The sequence below is a fragment of the Panulirus ornatus genome, chromosome 32 (genome assembly GCF_036320965.1).
Source record: "Panulirus ornatus isolate Po-2019 chromosome 32, ASM3632096v1, whole genome shotgun sequence".
In the NCBI taxonomy this organism is placed as follows: domain Eukaryota; kingdom Metazoa; phylum Arthropoda; class Malacostraca; order Decapoda; family Palinuridae; genus Panulirus; species Panulirus ornatus.
This window is the reverse complement of record NC_092255.1, coordinates 17,879,068-17,899,953: the sequence shown is the minus strand read 5'-3', so window position 1 is coordinate 17,899,953 and position 20,886 is coordinate 17,879,068. Positions and strand designations below refer to the sequence as shown.

General features: G+C 51.0%; 1 protein-coding gene across 3 annotated transcripts in view; it reads left to right on the top strand.

Annotated features, from left to right (window-relative positions):
• Positions 1–20,886, top strand: part of LOC139759084 (uncharacterized) — a 785,422-nt gene that overhangs the window by 170,231 nt on the left and 594,305 nt on the right. Inside the window, exon 1 of one of the 3 annotated variants that reach the window (XM_071681031.1) lies at positions 9,526–10,212. The exons of the other annotated variants lie outside the window; for them this stretch is intronic. The gene's annotated coding sequence lies outside the window, so the exon portion shown is untranslated. Of the gene's footprint in view, positions 1–9,525; positions 10,213–20,886 lie in introns of those variants that run through there. 3 annotated transcript variants of the gene reach the window in all.

The following is a 20,886-nucleotide window of genomic DNA, read 5'->3' as shown; positions in this document are numbered from 1 at the left end:
GACAGTGTGTGTGTGTGTGTGTGTGGATGACAGTGTGTGTGTGTGTGTGTGTGTGTGTGTGTGTGTGTGTGTGTGTATGACAGTGTGTGTGTGTGTTCTAGGGTGCTCATTATGCCATTGTTCTTCCTGCTGTTGGTGTGGTGAATCGAGAGACATGCCCTTGGTGGCCGGCAGGTCGTCGTGGTCGTGGTGCGCTGAGATGCCAGCAGAAATAAAAGAGAGATGGACGTACCATGAGAATCATGACGAGGCTTTAAAAAGTCAGACGAGCCAACCAGGGTTACGAAGAGCGAGCGACTCGTTTGCCTGGCTAACGACCGCTTCCCATAGTTTCTATGTGTATGTGTAAGTGTGTGTGTGTGTGTGTGTGTGTGGAGACCACAGCCACCCGAGGATGGACCGTTGTCGTCGACCTCCTCCCTTCGAACGGCGAGGTTGTGGGGGAGGGAGGGGTCTCTCTCTCTCTCTCTCTCTCTCTCTCTCTCTCTCTCTCTCTCTCTCTCTCATCGACAGCTTTTCCGACCTATCGGGTCTGCGCGCCGGCCGGCCGCCACCTGAGGAACCACGATTACTATCTCCGTTCTTTTTCCGTCCTCCGTTTTCCTCCTCACTCGAGATGGTCGTGATTGGGAGCGTGCTTTTGGCCGTCCCGCGTCCATCACTTTGTATATATATATATATATATATATATATATATATATATATATATATATATGGTGAATGTCTAGCTTCCACCTGCCTGTTACTGGTGTACTGGTGGTGTGGGCGGGAGAGGCCGGTGCGTGTGGAACGGGGGAGAGAGATGGGAGAGGTTGGGGAGAAGGGATTGTTAAATGGACGGTGGGAAGAGAAGCGCTGTTTGGGGGGAAAGAGTTTGGAGGGAGGAGGAGGTGTATGACAGAGAGAGTGTCGGAGGGGAGTTAGGGGTGCAAGAAGGGGAGGGGAGGGGAGTGGGGAGAGCGTTTGGTGGAGAAGTGGAGTGTCGGGGAATTGATGAAGGCATGGAGAGAGAGAGAGAGAGAGAGAGAGAGAGAGAGAGAGAGAGAGAGAGAGAGAGAGAGAGAGAGAGAGAGACCTTGAGAAGCAGGAGGATAGAGAAGGGTGAGGAAGGGGGTTAAGCTAGATGGTAAGGGGAGAGATGGGTGTTGGAGAGAGAGAGAGAGAGAGAGAGAGAGAGAGAGAGAGAGAGAGAGAGAGAGAGAGAGAGAGAGAGAGAAGAGAGAGAGAGAGAGAGAGAGAGAGAGCACTGGAGTAAGGTCAAAGGTAGGTAGATAGAGTGAGCGGTCAGAGAGAGAAGAGAGAGAGAGAGAGAGAGAGAGAGAGAGAGAGAGAGAGAGAGAGAGAGAGAGAAGAGTTTCGTGGATCCCCCGCCCCTTCACGAACAGGGCGGCCGGGCCGGGCCGGGCCGGGACTGGCTTTCGTCACACAGTCGTGCTGGCGAGTCTGATAAGCACATGAAGGGAAGGGGGACCACCTCCAGATTTTAACATATCATGTGGCATGAGCTCAGGAGGCAGACCGTCTCCTGGGGAAGGCCACATGGCATCTCACAAAACGCTGCGTCTGAGGTGGAAAAAAAAAATATGAAAAATAGAAATAGAAGCCTTTTAGGTGATCGATCCAAAACAACCCCTTACAAGAAACGTCACTACACCTTATTGTTGACAACAAGACAACCTGAAAACATTGAAGTTTGTATTTCACTCCTTGCGCCTGGTCGGCAAAACTCACCATATGAAACTACGTAATGTAACGTGCTGAAATACGTCTCACCAGGAGATGATAATACTCTCCCAGTACAGCAGAAAAGTGTCCCTGGGTGTTATATATTTTCCCTCCACTCCCTCCCTCCCTCCACTCCCTCCCGCGAATGGTCTCTGATGTCTCGCGAGATTTGCCCCTTTGGCACTCGATCATTCGACAGGAAGACCGTCCCTCCTGATGGAGCGTGCCTCTCTGACCTATATAAGACTTTTCCCCCCCAGATGTATCGTACGCGTCCTTCCATAAGACTTCCCCAAATGTACATGTTCTACTATGGGTCTTTCCCCCAGATGTATCGTCCATGTCCAACCATAAGACTTTCCCCCAAATGTATCATCCATGTCCAGCCATAAGGCTTTCCCCTCAGACGTATCGTACATATCTTGCCATAAGGCTTTCCCCCAGATGCATCGTCCCTCTCCAATCATAAGACTTTCCCCTCAGACCTATCGTGCATGTTCAACCATAAGGCCTTCCCCCAGATGTATCGTCCCTCTCCTACCATAAGACTTTCCCCTCAGACGTATCGTATAGCTTTCTGACCATAAGACTTCATCTCTCGATGTAACCTTATCATAAGACCGTTCTCCCAACGCGTCCCTGCCATCTCACCATAAGACTCCCCGCACGATACATTTTACCATAAAGCTACCCTCTCCAGATGCATTTGGCCATAAGACTCCTCTGCCAGTACGTCTTGGCCATCTCTTCCCATAAGACTCTCCTCCCGATTTATCTCTCTGCCTCTCGCCTCAGTATGTCTCCCATGCCATATTATGCTTGCTACCCTCACACGTAGGATTCCTTAATTAACTTAACACCTTCTCTCTCTCTCTCTCTCTCTCTCTCTCTCTCTCTCTCTCTCTCTCTCTCTCTCTCTCTCTCTCTCTCTCTCTAGCATTTATCATTTTTCTTTTTTTCGAATTCTCTCTCTCTCTCTCTCTCTCTCTCTCTCTCTCTCTCTCTCTCTCTCTCTCTCTCTCTCTCTCTCTCTCTCTCTCTCTCTCTCACTAGCATTTATCATTTTTCTTTTTTCGAATTTTCTCTCTCTCTCTCTCTCTCTCTCTCTCTCTCTCTCTCTCTCTCTCTCTCTCTCTCTCTCTCTCTCTCTCTCTCTCTCTCTCTCTCTCCCTCCATAATGCGTCCTTAACTCTATCATGAAACTTTTGTGCCAGTGGCCTCCCGACTTTATCCCTCCGAGATAATCGTACAAGACTTCTTAACTTATACTGCAAATTGTGTAATATTTGTAGCGAGAGAGGGAAAGATACGCGTGTGTGTGTGTGTGTGTGTGTGTGTGTGTGTGTGTGTGTGTACATACATAGGAGTATAGACATGGTACACATATACAGTGTTAAGAGACGGGGCAACACGGGTGTAAAACTCTCTTCCAGTAACACATATAGCAGTCACACACACACACACACACACACACACACACACACACACACACACACACACACACACACACTTCTCGTTCATGATTGATCTAATTCATCCCAGTGTCTCGCTCGCCTGTGTTATTGGAACTTGGTGGGGTTTTTTTTTTTTGCTTTCCATACTAGAGTATAGACAGGGAGGGCGTGAGTCAGGCCCTTTGAAACACTATGACGGACGCACTTTGTGTGTGTGTGTGTGTGTGTGTGTGTGTGTGTGAGTGTATCACAGTGTAGCGAAGTCACCACGTTTTCCTTTAATTAAACATTGGGGTCTCTACTGAAATAGAATCCGAATGTGTTTATGTTATTGGCTGCGGGGTCAAAGTGTTTTTATTTTTTTTAACTATTTTTTTGTACAGGCTTCACAGCTCCCAGGGTAATTACTGCGATTTCAGGTCGGTGTGAAAAAAAGAAAAATAGTTGTGCGAACGTGCAGGATGATATTAAAGGAGGGAGAAAAAAATGTATATGTGGGAGGGCGATATATGACGTGTGTTGGGGGTGTGGGGGAGGAGGAGGAGGGATGGAATGGTTGGAGTATGGATGGGGTCTCTTGGTGGAGGCAGATGATGCGTCATGGGGTACAGGTGTGTGTGTGTGTGTCTGTGTCTGTGTGTCTGTGTCTGTGTGAGGGACATTAGATGAAGGGTATAGGATAAGTGTGGTGCGTGAAGCGGGTTGTGTTTGACTCGGGTTAGGTGTGGAGGAAGGGATGTTTACATGGGTGGGTGGAAGATGATAGTGTAGAGGGGAGGCGAGTCGGTGTGCAGTAAGGTGAACGGCGGAGGCATTTGACGGAAGGGGAGGTGATTAACGTGGTGGTAGATGGGTGTACTGAGAGAGAAGGGTGTGTGAGGAGGGGAGCGGATTGGAACTGATAGTTTGTGAGAGAAGAGTGGTATACGGTGGGGTGAGGAGGGAGTGTAGTGGCAAATGGGAAGAATAGCAAAGGTGGGTAGAAACATAGTGAAGGAGTTTTGGGGTGGGGACGGAAAGTGGAAGAGGGAGGAGAGTGGCAGAAGAAGAGGGAGGAGAGTGATGGAGGAAGAGGGGGGAGAGTAATGGAGGAAGAGGGGTGATGTAGGGAAGGCATGGCTTGAAAACAAATGCTGGTGTAATTATGTCTCTCTCAACTTTTTTTTCCCCCCTCGACATTCACAGACCACAGGAGGAGGATGAGTGGGGTGGGGTGGGGTGGATAGTCACCGTCACCCATCACATGCTCAGTGAGGCAACCTCCCAGCAGCTGAAAATGTGTAATCTATATGGTAATTGTGGTTGCTGTTGACACCTGGTGGCGGTAAACATCCTTACATCTCTCGCCCAAGGCCTCGAGGGAAGATTACATCAGGCAGTATGTGTAGTAGTCGTTGATCCAGAGTTAAGGATAACATCAGGCCTTGTATCTCTCGTGATGTATATTTGTTCCCTTTTTTTTTTTTCCCCTCTCCGCCTGCGGGAGGTAGCGTCAGATAGAGAGGCCGAACAACAGGTTCATTTTGCTCACATCCATTCCCTGAGTTCTCGTGTATAATGCACTCGAAAGCCATTGTCAGGCCTAACAGATTTTAATCCGTGGTTTCCCTCCCTGCTTGCTGCTACTGTTTCAACAGCCCGTTTACAGAACGTCGTGCCCCGTATACCACAGCGATCCAATTCGTTCTGTCCCATGCACGCCTAACCTTCTGAATGCTCAGGCCAGGATACCTAAGTGTGTCTCTCACTCCATCCTTACATCTCCTTCTTAGTCTCCTCCTCTTCCCTCACTTTTGACACACATATTCTCTCATTTATTCTGTTATCTCTCCATAGTTAAAGGGTTTTAAAATTTGAACGTAATTAGGCAATCATAGTTCCACTGGACACGGCCTGACATTAGTAAAGTAATAAAAAACATGCATATATTGACTGCACGCGTTAATAAAGGCATTAAACCTGGTTTTTTTGGAATGTGTTGCAGTCTTGACAATGAAAATTAGAACATGATTAGCCTCGACTGGATCCGATAACCATTGCGTATATACGACTTGATCCGATAACCATTACGTATATACGACTAGATCCGATAACCATTACGTATATACGACTAGATCCGATAACCATTACGTATATACGACTAGATCCAATAACCATTACGTATATACGACTAGATCCGATAACCATTACGTATATACGACTATACACTGACCCACGAATGGCAGCAGTGCCATCTCGTATTTTCACTCTCATCGCAACAGTAGAATTAGGGAAACTATCATGCCCACACACATACGGTGATATCTATATGTAAAGGACATATGATATAAACGTTACATATAACAGGTGATGATGCTGATGAGCACGGCGCAGAAAGCAAAGATATAAAGCAAAGATATTATTCAGCCGATAGAGACCCGTTCTCGATGTCTTGGCGAGCAGTTGAAGGTACCCTGGGCCACCGCAGGTACTGTACGCTGCAACGAGGACAAACTGCGGCATCATGATACGGTGTTAGGTCCTGTGGACCCACCGTTCACTAGCCATCGTTAATCAGACTGCGCCTGCTGCTGTAACCTCGCTCTTACATCGGTCATTTCTTGGAAGATCCTCCCAACTCGCACCACACATGGTCCTGAGGCATTATCTTTCCAACACCTTCCTCTTCTTCTGTTGTCCCTTCGGGGGCGTTCAGGGCCCGAAGACTCTCAACCCGTGCCACAACGCCGGGGTAATTTGTCCCTTCCAAACATCCCCCGCCCACTCCCTTCCCTGTCTTAAGAGACACTGACCTTCTCCTTCATCGTACCCAGAACCTCAGCACTCCACTCCCCCGTCGCATGTCTCACTCCAGCCCCCATCACACGTCCACACCCAGGTCCCATGAAGCACCACTCCCCTTGCTCCGGGGTCCTCCTCGTCCAGACCAGGGCATGTCCTCTCCCTCCTCGGGGCGAAAATTTGATAATGAGGTTATCCTTAGTGAGGCCACTTACCTGTTTCCCACCCTCCCCATGCACGCGTATTACACTACATGCCTCTTCAAAGGGTCGTTCTTGTCCCATAAGGAAAAGTTTCCCCCTACCCTTCCTCCTTTCATCTCTGGGAATGATCATAGTAGTGGACGCGACGACAAGGGAAAAAAGTGGACATCACCTCCTGTATCTGAGTGAGAACTCTCGTGGGTTCGGATGGCAGTGTATAGTTCGGGTTGAGGGACATGGCGGACGCCCAGTTGCCTCACCCTGGCAAGGGGTTGTGTGTGTGTGTGTGTGTGTGTGTGTGTGTGTGTGTGTGTGTGTCCCTCCCTGATGCTATACCTGTTGCTTGACCTCTCGACAGGTATGGCCCCCTTGCTGCTGTATTCATGTTCTTTCCACCACCACCTCTCTCTGCCAGTTCCTCCCCAACACCATCCACCACCACTGCGAACTTGCTGCCCTCCCTCCACCAGCGTTCATCATCGCCGCCACCCCGCAGTATCATGACGCAAAGGGCGTGCTGGGCCATCCTGACGACGCCTTCCAGATGGTGGCGTATAATGAAACTCTAATTGGCTCTTAAACCACGGCGGCACCTCCAGTTCGGGCTGGAGGAGGCGCCCTCTTCGGCCGTGCATTGAAATAGCAGTCATACTCGGTTCCAGAGGAGCGCTAGTGCTCCGTGCGATGGAGCACCCAGGGGACCTGAGCGGTACGGTGATGGTGGTGGCCACGTCATGATGTGTCACTATTACGACACGTTGAGAACCTTCGCCTCATTGTTTTTGGGGAAGTTTAGCAACGTTTACCCGTGAATCTCAGGGGCCGCGCGCGCGCGCGCGCCTGCCACCCCCCTTCCTGCTTTGCGGAATGAGCTAACCAGCCAGTTTTGTTAATTAGATTCTGGATGTGAGTAATTAGTTCGGTATCCAGCCGATCGTCTGCGTCCTTCCATCTCTCTCTCTCTCTCTCTCTCTCTCTCTCTCTCTCTCTCTCTCTCTCTCTCACACACACACACCAGAGTCCTACCCAGTTGGTGCCTTGGAGGGGAAGGACATGTACACACTCCCCCCCACGGCAGTTGGTGAAGACCAGAGTGATGTTGGCTGTTGGTGATGTTTGCACGTGAGGCGAAAAGTGTCTCGTGAGGAGCTACATATACCCCAGCATGGGGGAGCCACCTGTGTGTGTGTGTTCTTGGTCTACAGATTTCACGGTAATTCCCCCTGAATGCCGGTTCACGCCTGTGTCTTGCTGTGGCTCGATTGTGTTTTAAAAAAGCAAAGAACTTTCTCTTTCTTTTTTTTTTCCGTTGGTTCGTTCAGGGATTACGTAGAGAACAGACTGAAGATGCCAAGAGCAAGTCGAACAACTCGAATGGCACCAGACTCCAGCAGCAGCAGCAGCAGTAGTAGTATTGGAGATATAGCCGTGGCGTCATTTCCTCTCATGGTGTAGAAAGTATCTGACCGGTTTCCTAAAGGACGGGTGACGTGTGGCGTCTCTGAAGGAAGTGGCGAGGTGAGAGAGAGAGAGAGAGAGAGAGAGAGAGAGAGAGAGAGAGAGAGAGAGAGAGAGAGAGAGAGAGAGAGAGAGAGAGATCATCATTATCCTTGCACTGTGATTGCCCTACGCCATCCTGATCGTAGTTGATCAAGAGACCTGTGTGGCAGGGGTCGCCTCGGGTCTCAAGCCTTCCCCTCCTCCATTCTCCATCCGGGAATCTGTGAACACCTTGTTCCTCCTCCTCCTCCTCCTCCTCCTCCTCCACTTCGTCCTCCTCGGGGCTCATCACCGCAGCCTCTCCTCAGTATTCACCAGTCACCTCTCAACACCCTTCCACCCTACCTTCACCAACACAGCTCCTCCTCAGTCTCCATCACTCTCCCTCAATATTTTATCTCCCACAGTGGTACCTCAACCAGCACGAACGATCGAACACCACTTACACGTGTATTCTAACTCCCGTGTTCCCTTCACCCACTGAACATCCCACACATCTCGCTCCTCTTCCTCCTCCTCCTCCTCCTTCTGCACATCTCACATATCTCCCTCCTCCTCTTTCTCCTCCTCCTCCTCCTCCTCCTCATCCTCTTCGTCCTCCTCTTCTTCATCCTCTTCGTCCTCCTCTCCCTCATCCTCCTATCCTTTCCACTTTCTCCCTCGCTCATCCATCATGCCCTTCCGTCTCCCTCGCCCTGACCTCCTGCACACACCCCCACCATTCACTCCGGTGTTCCGCCGTCGTTTATTCACTTGTCGTGGAGGAACGACGTATAAAGCTGGAAGGGGCAAGAGGAAGTGAAACATTTGACGGAATTTTTAGAGAATTGTGGAGAGTGAGACGACCTTCAGCTTCTCCTGGCAGACTCTCCTGTGATCCCTGTTGTATGGCTTCGCTCTTCGTGCATCTAGTGTGTGTGTGTGTGTGTGTGTGTGGCGCACCATCGCTACGTTAGGGCTTCACCGTCAGTAGCATATCTAGTGTGTGTGTGTGTGTTGGGCGCTGCACCATCGCTACATTGGGGCTTCACCGTCAGTAGCATATCTAGTGTGTGTGTGTGTGTGTTGGGCGCTGCACCATCGCTACGTTGGGGCTTCACCGTCAGTAGTGTATTTGACTCACTCCTCAGTGCTCCTCATGCCTCTTAAAGATCATTATATTCTGAGGATATTCGGTGAATACCTCAGGTCTCCTCATGCCTGTCAGAGATCATTATATGTTGAGGATATTCGCTGAATAGTTGTATTTTCTTCTCGCCTCTGAGGACAGTGCGTTGTTTTGTGAGTAAATGGGTTCAGGATTGTGTTCTTTTTTTTTTTCTTCAACCTCTTGTGATATATGCTCTCCATACTTACCTACACTTGGTCCCTTTCTTGTCCACTTCGATCTGAGAGGCAAGCATTGCTCAGAACAGCAGAAGACCTCCATCCCTCGCCTTATAACCTGGTCGTAGACCATCAGGCCTTCTGTTATCTGGCTTTCCCTTTTGGCTATTGACCACCAGGTCTTCTGTTCTATGGTTTTTCCCCCCCACGAACCATACCACAGGTAACAACAGTACCTCAGTCTTGCTGGTAGTTGTAACTCCAATCACCACCAGCAGACGGTCCATCTTACCCCTCAGAAGCGTGTGGTGCCAATGTCAGTTGAGGTAGAAGAGGGAGGGAGGTTATGGCAGCGATTGCGGTAATGTCTTGTGCCAGCCTGGCCATACAGGTCCACCGCCTCCCGCCCAAACGACTCGGTAAGAAGCACTCATCATGAGCAGTGAGGAGAGGAGCCACAAGCAGGGCAGGGTAGGAGCAATATGTAGCGGTAGCAGCAGGAGCGTCTGTGTAAGTGAGGATAGGCGGGCGTGCGAGGGGTTGAAGCAGCGAGCTTGGGTGTGTGTGTGTGTGTGTGTCAGTGTGGCGCTGCGGGCCGGAGAGAGAGGGGAGTCTCTACTGTAGCTCCGGGCTCGGCCGCCGCTCACGGCACCTACCGACCCACACACACCAACCCCGCCTGCCTGCCCTGCCCTGCCTTGCCTTGCCTTTGCCTCTTGCCACCAGGTGCTACTCCTGACACCTTCCCCTCACTTGGGGGGAGGACACACACCCTCCCACTCTCCCTCTCGTTGGTGCTGATACCCGCTCGTAGTCGTGGGTGTTGTTGCTCGTGGGTTGTTGGCTGTAGGCAACTGGTGTGTGTGGTCGTAGACTTATCGCGGTGGTGTCCTCAGTTACCGCGAGTGTCGTAGGGAGGTGCGCGTACGTACGCAACGTAAGGGCGCCGTCTCGCGTGTTATCCATTGAACAGGTATTGACGACCGTGATGGAAAATAGTTATACCTACCTGAAGGTGTTTGTTTGAAAGGAAAAAAGGAAAAAGAATATAAAAAAAAAGCCCCTCACCCGTGTCTGTTATCACGCAAGGAACATCTGGCCAGGTGTTTAAGGTCGTCATCGGCGTCGGCTGTTGAACCTGTGTGGCGTTATTGACCCCACCACCCATCCCTCCTCAGGTGGCTGGTCCCCACTGGCTGTACCTGGCTCCTCGTCAGCACCAGGTGAGTGTGTCAGGTCGCGAACCCCCGCCACGTGGCCGTGTTTATATGCGTGAATGTTGCCTCGCACTGCTCACGGCTTCGAGCCTCCTCTCCATCACTGTTTCGCTAACTGACTGACTGACTCTGTAGCTAGCTGATAGACTGACAGACTGACTGACTGACTGTGTAGCTAGCTGATAGACTGACTGACTGGGTAGCAAGCTGACAGACTGACTGACTGACTGACTGTGTAGCTAGCTGATAGACAGACTGACTGACTGACTGACTGATTGACTGACTGGGTAGCAAGCTGACAGACTGACTGACTGACTAAGTGCATGGCCAGCTGGATGACAGCATGTTTGATAGCATGATTTGACTGCATGACGACCTAGGTGATAACATATCGAGCTGACTGGCTGAATGACTGTTTGACCAGCTGGCTGGCTAGCTGATAAGAGAGCCACCGACTGTATGGCTAGGTAGCTCCCTCGCTCGCTGGATGGAATGTGACCTTCAGATAATTAGTTGTGTGTCGTGTCAGCTGAGGTGCGCTACTGGCACGGGCAAGGGGAAGTTGAGACAGGTGTGGGGTTACATGTGTACAGCTGTGGTGTTCACGGTTATATGTGTGTATGTGTGTGTGTGTAGAATAATGTATTCGTGGGCTGGACATCTGTGCAGCTGCGGTCCCGTCGGACAGATGTAAGTGTGTGTGTGTGTGTGTGTGTGTGTGTGTCATAGTTATATTACTGGTGTTAATTCATGACGGTATGGGTGGTGCTCTGGTGCTCAGTGCTTCCTGTGGTGTTAAATGTGTTACTCTACACCCCACTGGTTGTTAGTGGTGGTGGTAGTTGTGGTTGTTGTGGTGGTGGTAGTTGTGGTTGTTGTTGTCATTTTGGTGCTTGTAAATAACGCTTATTGTCATACGGGAAGGGCGAGCGGGTGTAAATTTCAAACCTTCATTTTTTTTTTTTTTTAAGGGTTTACTTTGGCGTAATTTTCGAACGTGTCTTTTTGCGAGCCAGATTTGGCGTAGTGTACACGAAGCGTAAGTTCTGACGTTGTGCGACCCCCCTTTGAGAAAGCGATGTCGGTCCGATACTTAGGAGAGCTGGTTGTATACGTAGACACAGACACACACACACACACACACACACACACGCACGCGCGCGCGCGCGATAGGTACGTATACGATACGGCCGAGGCGTTGCGTTCTACGCGTTCCACGCCGCGAGGGAGTGGTTGGTGTTGATTTTGCCCCGCCTCCCCCCCTCACCTGAACGGTGTGGTTGGGGGGGTTGAGTTCTGCTGGCATCGGCTTGGTGTAAATGATGAGTAACGACGGAGGGTCTGAAGTTGGGTAACTCTGCACTACGCCTCTTGTGTGGTATGTCCACAGTTCCTGATTGCGTTCGACTCGAGCGAGTTTTAGAACTTAGTGTGTGTGTGTGTGTGTGTGTGTGTGTGTGTGTGTGTGTTTGTTGCCTCAGAGTGGAAGAACCGGGGGATATGTGGTGGTGAGGAGGGTTGATAAGGGAAGAAATGAAGGTGTGTGTGTGTGTGGTCGAACCCCTCATTCTTTTTAAGTCTCCCTTGAATTCGTCCTAGGGGGGAGGGGGGGTCCCGTACTTCCGTGCTCTGTTAAAAACCTCGTTCGCTCACAGTTATATATAAAGTATTAATAAGTGTTTTGATTTTTAAGGTCACCTTCCGTTTTTTTAATTCCCTTGTAAGGAGGGGTAGTAGCATTTTTTTTTTCTTTCAAACTAACAACGGTATATAATGTCGCTTCCTTGCCACATGACTATAGGTATTGAAATGTCTCTGTAGACGTAACTTTTAAGTGTTGGAAATTGTAGTTCAGCCACATTCCCAGGTCATTGTATGGGTCACTGTATAGGTAGGTAAGTAGGGAGGGTGACTCTCTCTCTCTCTCTCTCTCTCTCTCTCTCTCTCTCTGTATCTATCTATCTATATCTATCTATCCATCTATCCATCTATCTGTCTATCTATCTATTTTTTTTCCCCAAAAGAAGGAACAGAGAAGGGGGGCCAGGGGAGGATATTCCCTCAAAGGTACAGTCCTCTGTTCTTGACGCTACCTCGCTAACGCGGGAAATGGCGAATAGTATGAATATATATATTCATAGCATTTGTGGATCTGGAGAAGGCATATGATAGAGTTGATAGAGATGCTCTGTGGAAGGTATTAAGAATATATGGTGTGGGAGGCAAGTTGTTAGAAGCAGTGAAAAGTTTTTATCGAGGATGTAAGGCATGTGTACGTGTAGGAAGAGAGGAAAGTGATTGGTTCTCAGTGAATGTAGGTTTGCGGCAGGGGTGTGTGATGTCTCCATGGTTGTTTAATTTGTTTATGGATGGGGTTGTAAGGGAGGTAAATGCAAGAGTCCTGGAAAGAGGGGCAAGTATGAAGTCTGTTGGGGATGAGAGAGCTTGGGAAGTGAGTCAGTTGTTGTTCGCTGATGATACAGCGCTGGTGGCTGATTCATGTGAGAAACTGCAGAAGCTGGTGACTGAGTTTGGTAAAGTGTGTGGAAGAAGAAAGTTGAGAGTAAATGTGAATAAGAGCAAGGTTATTAGGTACAGTAGGGGTGAGGGTCAAGTCAATTGGGAGGTGAGTTTGAATGGAGAAAAACTGGAGGAAGTGAAGTGTTTTAGATATCTGGGAGTGGATCTGTCAGCGGATGGAACCATGGAAGCGGAAGTGGATCATAGGGTGGGGGAGGGGGCGAAAATTTTGGGAGCCTTGAAAAATGTGTGGAAGTCGAGAACACTATCTCGGAAAGCAAAAATGGGTATGTTTGAGGGAATAGTGGTTCCAACAATGTTGTATGGTTGCGAGGCGTGGGCTATGGATAGAGATGTGCGCAGGAGGATGGATGTGCTGGAAATGAGATGTTTGAGGACAATGTGTGGTGTGAGGTGGTTTGATCGAGTAAGTAACGTAAGGGTAAGAGAGATGTGTGGAAATAAAAAGAGCGTGGTTGAGAGAGCAGAAGAGGGTGTTTTGAAATGGTTTGGGCACATGGAGAGAATGAGTGAGGAGAGATTGACCAAGAGGATATATGTGTCGGAGGTGGAGGGAACGAGGAGAAGAGGGAGACCAAATTGGAGGTGGAAAGATGGAGTGAAAAAGATTTTGTGTGATCGGGGCCTGAACATGCAGGAGGGTGAAAGGAGGGCAAGAAATAGAGTGAATTGGAGTCATGTGGTATACAGGGGTTGACATGCTGTCAGTGGATTGAAGCAAGGCATGTGAAGCGTCTGGGGTAAACCATGGAAAGCTGTGTAGGTATGTATATTTGCGTGTGTGGACGTGTGTATGTACATGTGTATGGGGGGGGGGGGGTTGGGCCATTTCTTTCGTCTGTTTCCTTGCGCTACCTCGCAAACGCGGGAGACAGCGACAAAGTATAAAAAAAAAAAAAAAAAAAAAAAAAAATATATATATATATATATATATATATATATATATATATATATATATGGGACTTGGGAGGGAGGAACTAATTTCTGGGGTTAACCAGCATTGTTGCGCGCACAAGCGCTGTCAGAGACCTGTCCTCAACGATCCAGCCGCGGACGACCTTACATTACCTTTCAATTATCCACCTTTCCCATCCTGGCAGTGTGAGGGGAAGCGAGGGGGGCACGGCGCCTTGTCTCATCGCTCCCTCCCCTCCCCCCTCTCCCTTTCTCTTAACCCCAATCGAAGGGGTGTAGCTCCCCTCTCCCCCACCCGGCTCCTCCTCCTCCTCACCCCACCCGGCTCCTCCTTACCCCACCCGGCTCCTCCTCACCCCACCCGGCTCCTCCTCACCCCACCCGGCTCCTCCTCGCCCCACCCAGTTTCTTCAAGCGCCTCATCATTTAAGACGCCCGTTGATGGATCAGGTGGCTCTCCCCACCTCCTCCCCTCCCCAATAATTTACCTAGTGTCGCCGGGGAGATGATTTGCCTATTGTCCCTGGGGAGATAACCTCTGTGTTTGTCCAGACTAATGGATTGGTGCGTGAGGGAGGGGGCGTTCCGCTCCCCCCGGGAGGATATGGGGGACGACCCCCCAGTTTCAACTCTCTCTCTCTCTCTCTCTCTCTCTCTCTCTCTCTCTCTCTCTCTCTCTCTCTCTCTTGCTCTTTCGAGCCCCCGGAACTCACTGTGGCCATATGTCATGAGGTCCGGCGTTTATACATTGTATGATCGTCGTATATATATATATATATATATATATATGTATGTATATATATATATATGTATATATATATATATATATATATATATATATATATATATATATATATATATATATATATATATATTTTCCAAAAGAAGGAACAGAGAAGGGGGCCAGGTGAGGGTATTCCCTCAAAGGCCCAGTCCTCTGTTCTTAACGCTACCTCGCTATCGCGGGAAATGGCGAATAGTATGAAAAAAAAAATATATATATATATATGAAAAAGAAAAGATATATGAAAATGAATGAAATGGTGAGTGGAATGGTTTGTGGCTTGAGCTGTGTCACTGACAGAGAGAGAGAGAGAGAAAGAGAGAGAGAGAGAGAGAGAGAGAGAGAGAGAGAGAGAGAGAGAGAGTAGAGAGAGTAGAGAGAGAGAGAGCACATAGGGAGGGCATTTTCCTTCTCCCCTCATATATCTACTCGGAAATCGTCTCCCTTCAGATCCTCCCCTTCCCTGATTCCTAATTCCTCCCTAGATCCCCTCGCTTCCCTCCTCCTCCTCCTCCTCCTCCATATCTTTCCTTCCCTACCCCTTCCTCAGTCCCATTCCTTCCTGGATGTGTTCCATTCCCTCCCTTTCCAAATACTTTCCAAAATCACCCCACCACCCCCCGTCCCTTTCCTCATCCCTTCCCAAATCCCCTGCCCTTCCTTGTCCCTCGGCTAAATCCCCTCCCCCTTCCTTATCCCATCCTGAGCCACCTCCCCTTTCCCCCTGCGCCACTCCTGGCGCGCCGCAGTCGCCTCGTAACAAAAGTGGGGAGGGGAACTCTGCCATCTCCTCCTCCTCCTCCTCCTCGTCATTAGCCGGTTTAGTGTTATCTGTCCCCTCGATCAGCCTCCCCTGCCTGACCTCCCTGAGAGCTCCCCAACTCCCTCCCTCCCTGGGCTCCTTCTGGTGTCCATCACCACTAGCGACTACCCTACTTTCCTCCCCTCCTCCCGACACCTCCAACCTAACACCTCAACCACCACCACCACCACCACACACTACCACACCACTGCTGTTTATTGAACCACAACCACCACCACACCATTGCTGCTACACTTCTTAGTGAACCACGGCCACAGATGACCACCACGCCTTCCAGACACCCACAAGCAACAGCACGAACGACTGCCACAACCACCACCACAACCATAGACAACCATCCCACGTCTTTGCTACCTACGACCACAACCCTGCCACTATCACCACCACTACAACCTTTTTGTCTATTCACCACATCTCTCACTCTCCCCCTCCTCCCACCTCAGACTACCCCCCGCGTTCCCCGAGACGACAGACGACATGTCTCTCGTGACACACGCAGACATACCCCTTGAGACCACTTAACTATCTCCCACCTCACCTCCCCCTCAGAGATCGCTACAGGGGCCTCGGGATCAGCCAGCTGGTCACGTAGGTCACCCCTGATACAACAGATAACGTAAGCCACAAGCACTTTTCCCCACAGACGCGCTCCACAACCACCACACGAACCATGCGACCACATCCCGTAGGCCCACAGAGCCTGCATGTACCACGACGCCATCATCACCCTCCTGTGGTGGCTGCCAGTGCCCCCTCCAGACAGTAACGCCATGGTTCTCCACCTCATCCACGGCCACCACCACCACGCCTCCCCTCAAAGCCATCAACGAGGGTTCTCAAAAACGCCAGTTCGTGTCCTTGACCCACGCCACACCACGCCACACCGCTGTAGCCTTCATCAGATCACCGTCTTGCCCTCCGAAGCCCGCCACCACAGCCCAGGTCACTGCGACCACGCCACACGGTCAGGACTAAGGTCAGGTCGCCCTCACCCATGACTCATCAGGTCAGGCAGAGCCCCTTTGTGGTCACGCCACGCGCCGGCTGGGCTTCCACCACGCCCCCCGACAGATCACCGCCGCCACGCCCCTAAACAGACACCATACCCCGTGGAGGGGATGTCGGGGCGCCATCAAGCTGCCCGAAAAACCACGCCCTTCGGGCCACGGAAGACCACTCCCTGTGGCCCACGGAAGACCACGCCCTTTGCACCATGAGAGACCACGCCCTTTGGACCACTCGTACCCTTTATACTGTACCTGAAGACGCCCCTCCCCACCACCACCATAACCAGATTGTCTAGACCACGCCTTCCCTACACACACACACACACACACACACACACACACACACACACACACGCTGGGGGAGGTTGGAGAGAGGTTTCTTTGGCGGAAGCATCAGTAGGCAATTCCCATGCTCGATATAATGATCCATCTTGGACGATGGATGGCTCAGGCGATGATGGATGATGGGGTGCGGCGGGCGCACCTCACAGGCCATACCTCCTCCTCCTGCTGGTGGTGGCCAGGTAGGGCCTTTTTTTTTTTTTTCTCTCCCCTCGGGGTGACGAGGCCATCGGAAACCTCTAGACGTCGGCTCTGGTATTAAAGAAAAAATGTAAATGCGTGTAGTGTATCCCCCCCTCCCCCCGCGCCCCAGATAACTGGCCAGTAGTGGCGGAGGAGGGACTGAGAGAGAGAGAGAGAGAGAGAGAGAGAGAGAGAGAGAGAGAGAGAGAGAGAGAGAGAGAGAGAGGCAAGGAATACTTTTAGAGTGTAAAGATGTATGGTTGTGGGTTTTTCCTGTGTGTGTGTGTGTGTGTGTGTGTGTGTGTGTGTGTGTGTGTGTGTGTCCAGTTGACAGCCACAGTGAGCTTCTGTAACTGAGGCTTGGAAAACGAGGGCTGGACGAATGCATACACACACACACACACACACACACACACACACACACACACACACACACACACACACACACACTCGTCTGAAAACTAACACCTGCGGTGTGGTATACCTGATTCTGGAACTGCCTGGTCCCCGCGGCTCATCATATATGTAGGGCAGTGTGGTATGAAGCTTGCTTGAACTACACTATTGTAGCAGCACCGCTGGGGTCCGGACTCTGGTTTCGTCTGTGTTTGACTTGTACGTGAGAGGTTAGGAACACCAACCACTCAGCAGTCACAGCAGGAAATGTGAGCAGGGACGAGGAGGCAGCATCAGCAGTAGCTAGCTAGCTTGAGCTAAGGAGGGTGACAGCCAAAAAGCGGCAGCGCCACCTTCGGGAGTTTGGCACAGAGGTAGGGAAAGGGGACTCTCTCGGGAGTCCAGGATTAACAAAAGACGAGCCTCTCTCTCTCTCTCTCTCTCTCTCTCTCTCTCTCTCTCTCTCTCTCTCTCTCTCTCTCTCTCTCTCTCTCTCTCTCTCTCTCTCTCTCTCTCTCTCTCGTGGGTTAAGGACCGTCCGTTGATGATATATAGTGTCCCGTAGATCATGTCCGCCACCGACCACCCCCCTCTCATGGGGCGGATATGGGGCGGCGTTGAGGTCCAGCCGAGGACCGGGGTCCGCGATGTCCCTATCGCTACTTTGGGCCGCGGGGAAGTAGTTGGCGGACCCAGTGCCACCGTCACCAGTTCGGGCGTCGGACGTGTGGCTTGGGCAGCGGCCACACGTCGTTATGCTAGCATTGTGTGAGCTCCTGGGTGTGTGTGTGTGTGGTCGAGCTTGGGGTTGTGTGAACCACAACCTCATCATCCCTCACGATGGACGCCCTTCCTCCCTCTTCAAGCAGCTTCCTTATTCTCGGACCTGCTTACCCCGGTACGAGCTTTATATCCCCTTGAGCCTGACCGCTTAGTCCCTCCCTTCCTTCCTTCCTCCCCGACGCCATCACTATGGAAGACTTATAGGGGTGACCGCGCTCGGCCTGAGAGTATTTTCTTTATTCTCTCCTCCGTCAGGAGACTTACCGCTGAGGGAGGAGGTGGAGGATGAGGGGAATGCCATCATCCCCTAAAACAAAATATGTAAGACGATAATGGTGATGACTTTACGCTGCCTCCTAAGTGTCTGTATGAGTTAAGCCATCATACACTGGAGCCAGTATGTGTGGGCTGATCATATACATAAGACGCTGGTGGTGTGGCGAGGGAGGAGAGGCCAGTATTGCCCCTTCTCTCACGTGTGATGGGCTACACTTAACGGTTAACCAGAGGCTTGATGGGCCAGTATGGCAGCAGCCACACCTGCTGGGAAGGCAGGAGGGGTAGAGTCGACTGGTGGGATGGAGGAGGGTAGTGTAGGTGGGAAGGAGGAGAGGTGAGGGTTTAGGGAAACGGGGAGTGTAGGTGGGATAGAGAAATGGGGGATGGGGGGAAGGGGGAGGTGAGGGCTAGGGAGTGCGCAAGGGCTGAGGAGTACTGACTTACAAGATTTTGCCAAAAGACAAAATATGGAGGTAGGGCAGCTACCTAGGCCAATAGGAGTGACTCTTGACAGCCACTGAAGGTCTGGCTCACACGGCGCAACCGTCACTAACGCTCCTATCGATGCTCAGGCAGGTCGAACCTGTGCTAAACCTCACTGGTCGATGGCTGCCTACCAGCTGCGAGGGGGGGAGTGTTGGTAGGATGGAGTAGTAGCGAGGGTTGGGGAGTGTAGACGGGGTGGAGGAGAGGTGAGGGCTGGCTGGTGATGTACGCGGACGGGACAGAGAACAGGAGAACCTGATGGTCCACGACGAGGTCATCTGCTGGAGGATAGCGATAGTATCTTTGTGTTCCCAGATCCTGTTAGTGATAGAGACGAGGATATGGGGTGAAAGGCTCTCCCCCCAGCCCACCACTCCCTCCGGCTCAACGGCTGGCAAGGGGAAATATCGAAGAGGGAGCGCGTAAAGGGTATACTGCCTCGGGAGGTCCAGAGGGAAGTGGAAATGCCATATTGACGTCGTGAAGCCGGGTGTCCCCAGGGGATATAAAGGAGGCGAAAAAAAAAAAAAAAATGGTCGATCTTCGGTGTTTACGAGAAGTTGACACAGTCCTTTTTCTTTCCCATCACGAAACAAGTTTCGCATACTGATAGTCGGTGTCGTTACAGTCACTTTTCAAGGCGTAATTGAAAGGCATTGATAGTCTCAACATCCGGTAAATGTATTCCAGGCGTCTACATCTCTGCCGCTGATGTTGTAAACAGGATCAGAAGGTTAAATACGGTTTCAGGAAGACACAACGAAACGAAGCAATTAATGTCAAGGCCATGAAGAACCTCGTTATGAGGAAGATGAAAGCAGGTCGTGTCATGGAGGACGAGACGTGAAGTGTGGGGAGGAGAGGAGTGTGGGTGGGATGAAGGACGGGAGAAGTGAGGAATTGGGGGAAGAGACGGGTGAGGTGAGGGGTCTTTTGGAGAGGAAGGAGGAATGGATGTAGAGGTGGAGGAAGATAGGGGGTCAGGGCTGGGAGAAGTGAGGAATGGGGGAAGAGAGGGGTGAGGTGAGGGGTCTTTTGGAGAGGAGGGAGGAATGGATGTAGAGGTGGAGGAAGATGGGGGGTCAGGGCTGGGAGAGATGAGGACTTGGTGAGTGTAGAGGAATGATATGTAGTGGTAGGGGAAGGGAAGAGGAGAGGTGCGGTTTTTGAAAGAAGGAGTCCGTCGTAGGGAAGCAGAAGGAGGTTGCAAGTGGTAAAGGGAGTAAGACGTTAAGGTATGGAGATACGGGAAGGTAGGAGTGGAGGTTTCTAGGAGAGTGTGGTGCCCAAGGGCGTAGAGCAGGTGGATGTGGTAAGCGGAGGTGGGCGAAGAAAGAAGCGGTCATTGTGTGAGAGAATATGAGGGGCTGGAAAGAAGCATGTGGAGCAAGGTGAGAGGAAAAAGTGAGGAGTGAGTGATGGGGAACTTGGGAGGGTGGTTGGGGTTGGGGGGTTGTTGTGAGACACAAGAACGGGGAGTAAGGACGAGAGCAGGTCTGGAAGGGTGGCTATCTGGGGTGGAGGAAAGCAAGGAGAGATTAGATAGGTAATGTTTGGCCTAGGGTGGAATATGCGGGGTGGAAGGACTAGACCTGTGGTTGGGGCTGGGTATATATTGTGTTCAGTGGTGGATAGACGAGGCAGGGATAGGGAGAGGTGTGTCTAGTGGGCGGCAGAGGAGGCAAGGATAGGGAGAGGTGTGTGTAGTGGGCGGCAGAGGAGGGAAGGATAGGGAGAGGTGTGTGTAGTGGGCGGCAGAAGAGGGATGGATAGGGAGAGGTGTGTGTAGTGGGCGGAAGAGGAGGAAAAAATGTGGATAGAGGGTTTTGTAATGGGGGATAGTGAAAGGGATGGCGTGTAGAGGGGCCTCATGTAGTAAGGATGGAGAGTAAAGATATGGAGATCAAACAGAGACCATGTAATAGGGATGGAGCAAGGGTACAATATGGGCTGTGTGATGGAGACAGAGAGGGGGAGGATATGCAGATGGGCTTTATGATGGAGATAGAGAGAGGGAAGGGGGAAGGAGAGTGCGGGTGAGTGAGTGATGGGGGAGAGGAACAAACAAGGGAAGGGGAACTGAATGGGGATGGGAGGAGGAGAGTGATAAATAGCGGGAAGGTTAGGTGGGATGTGGGGTG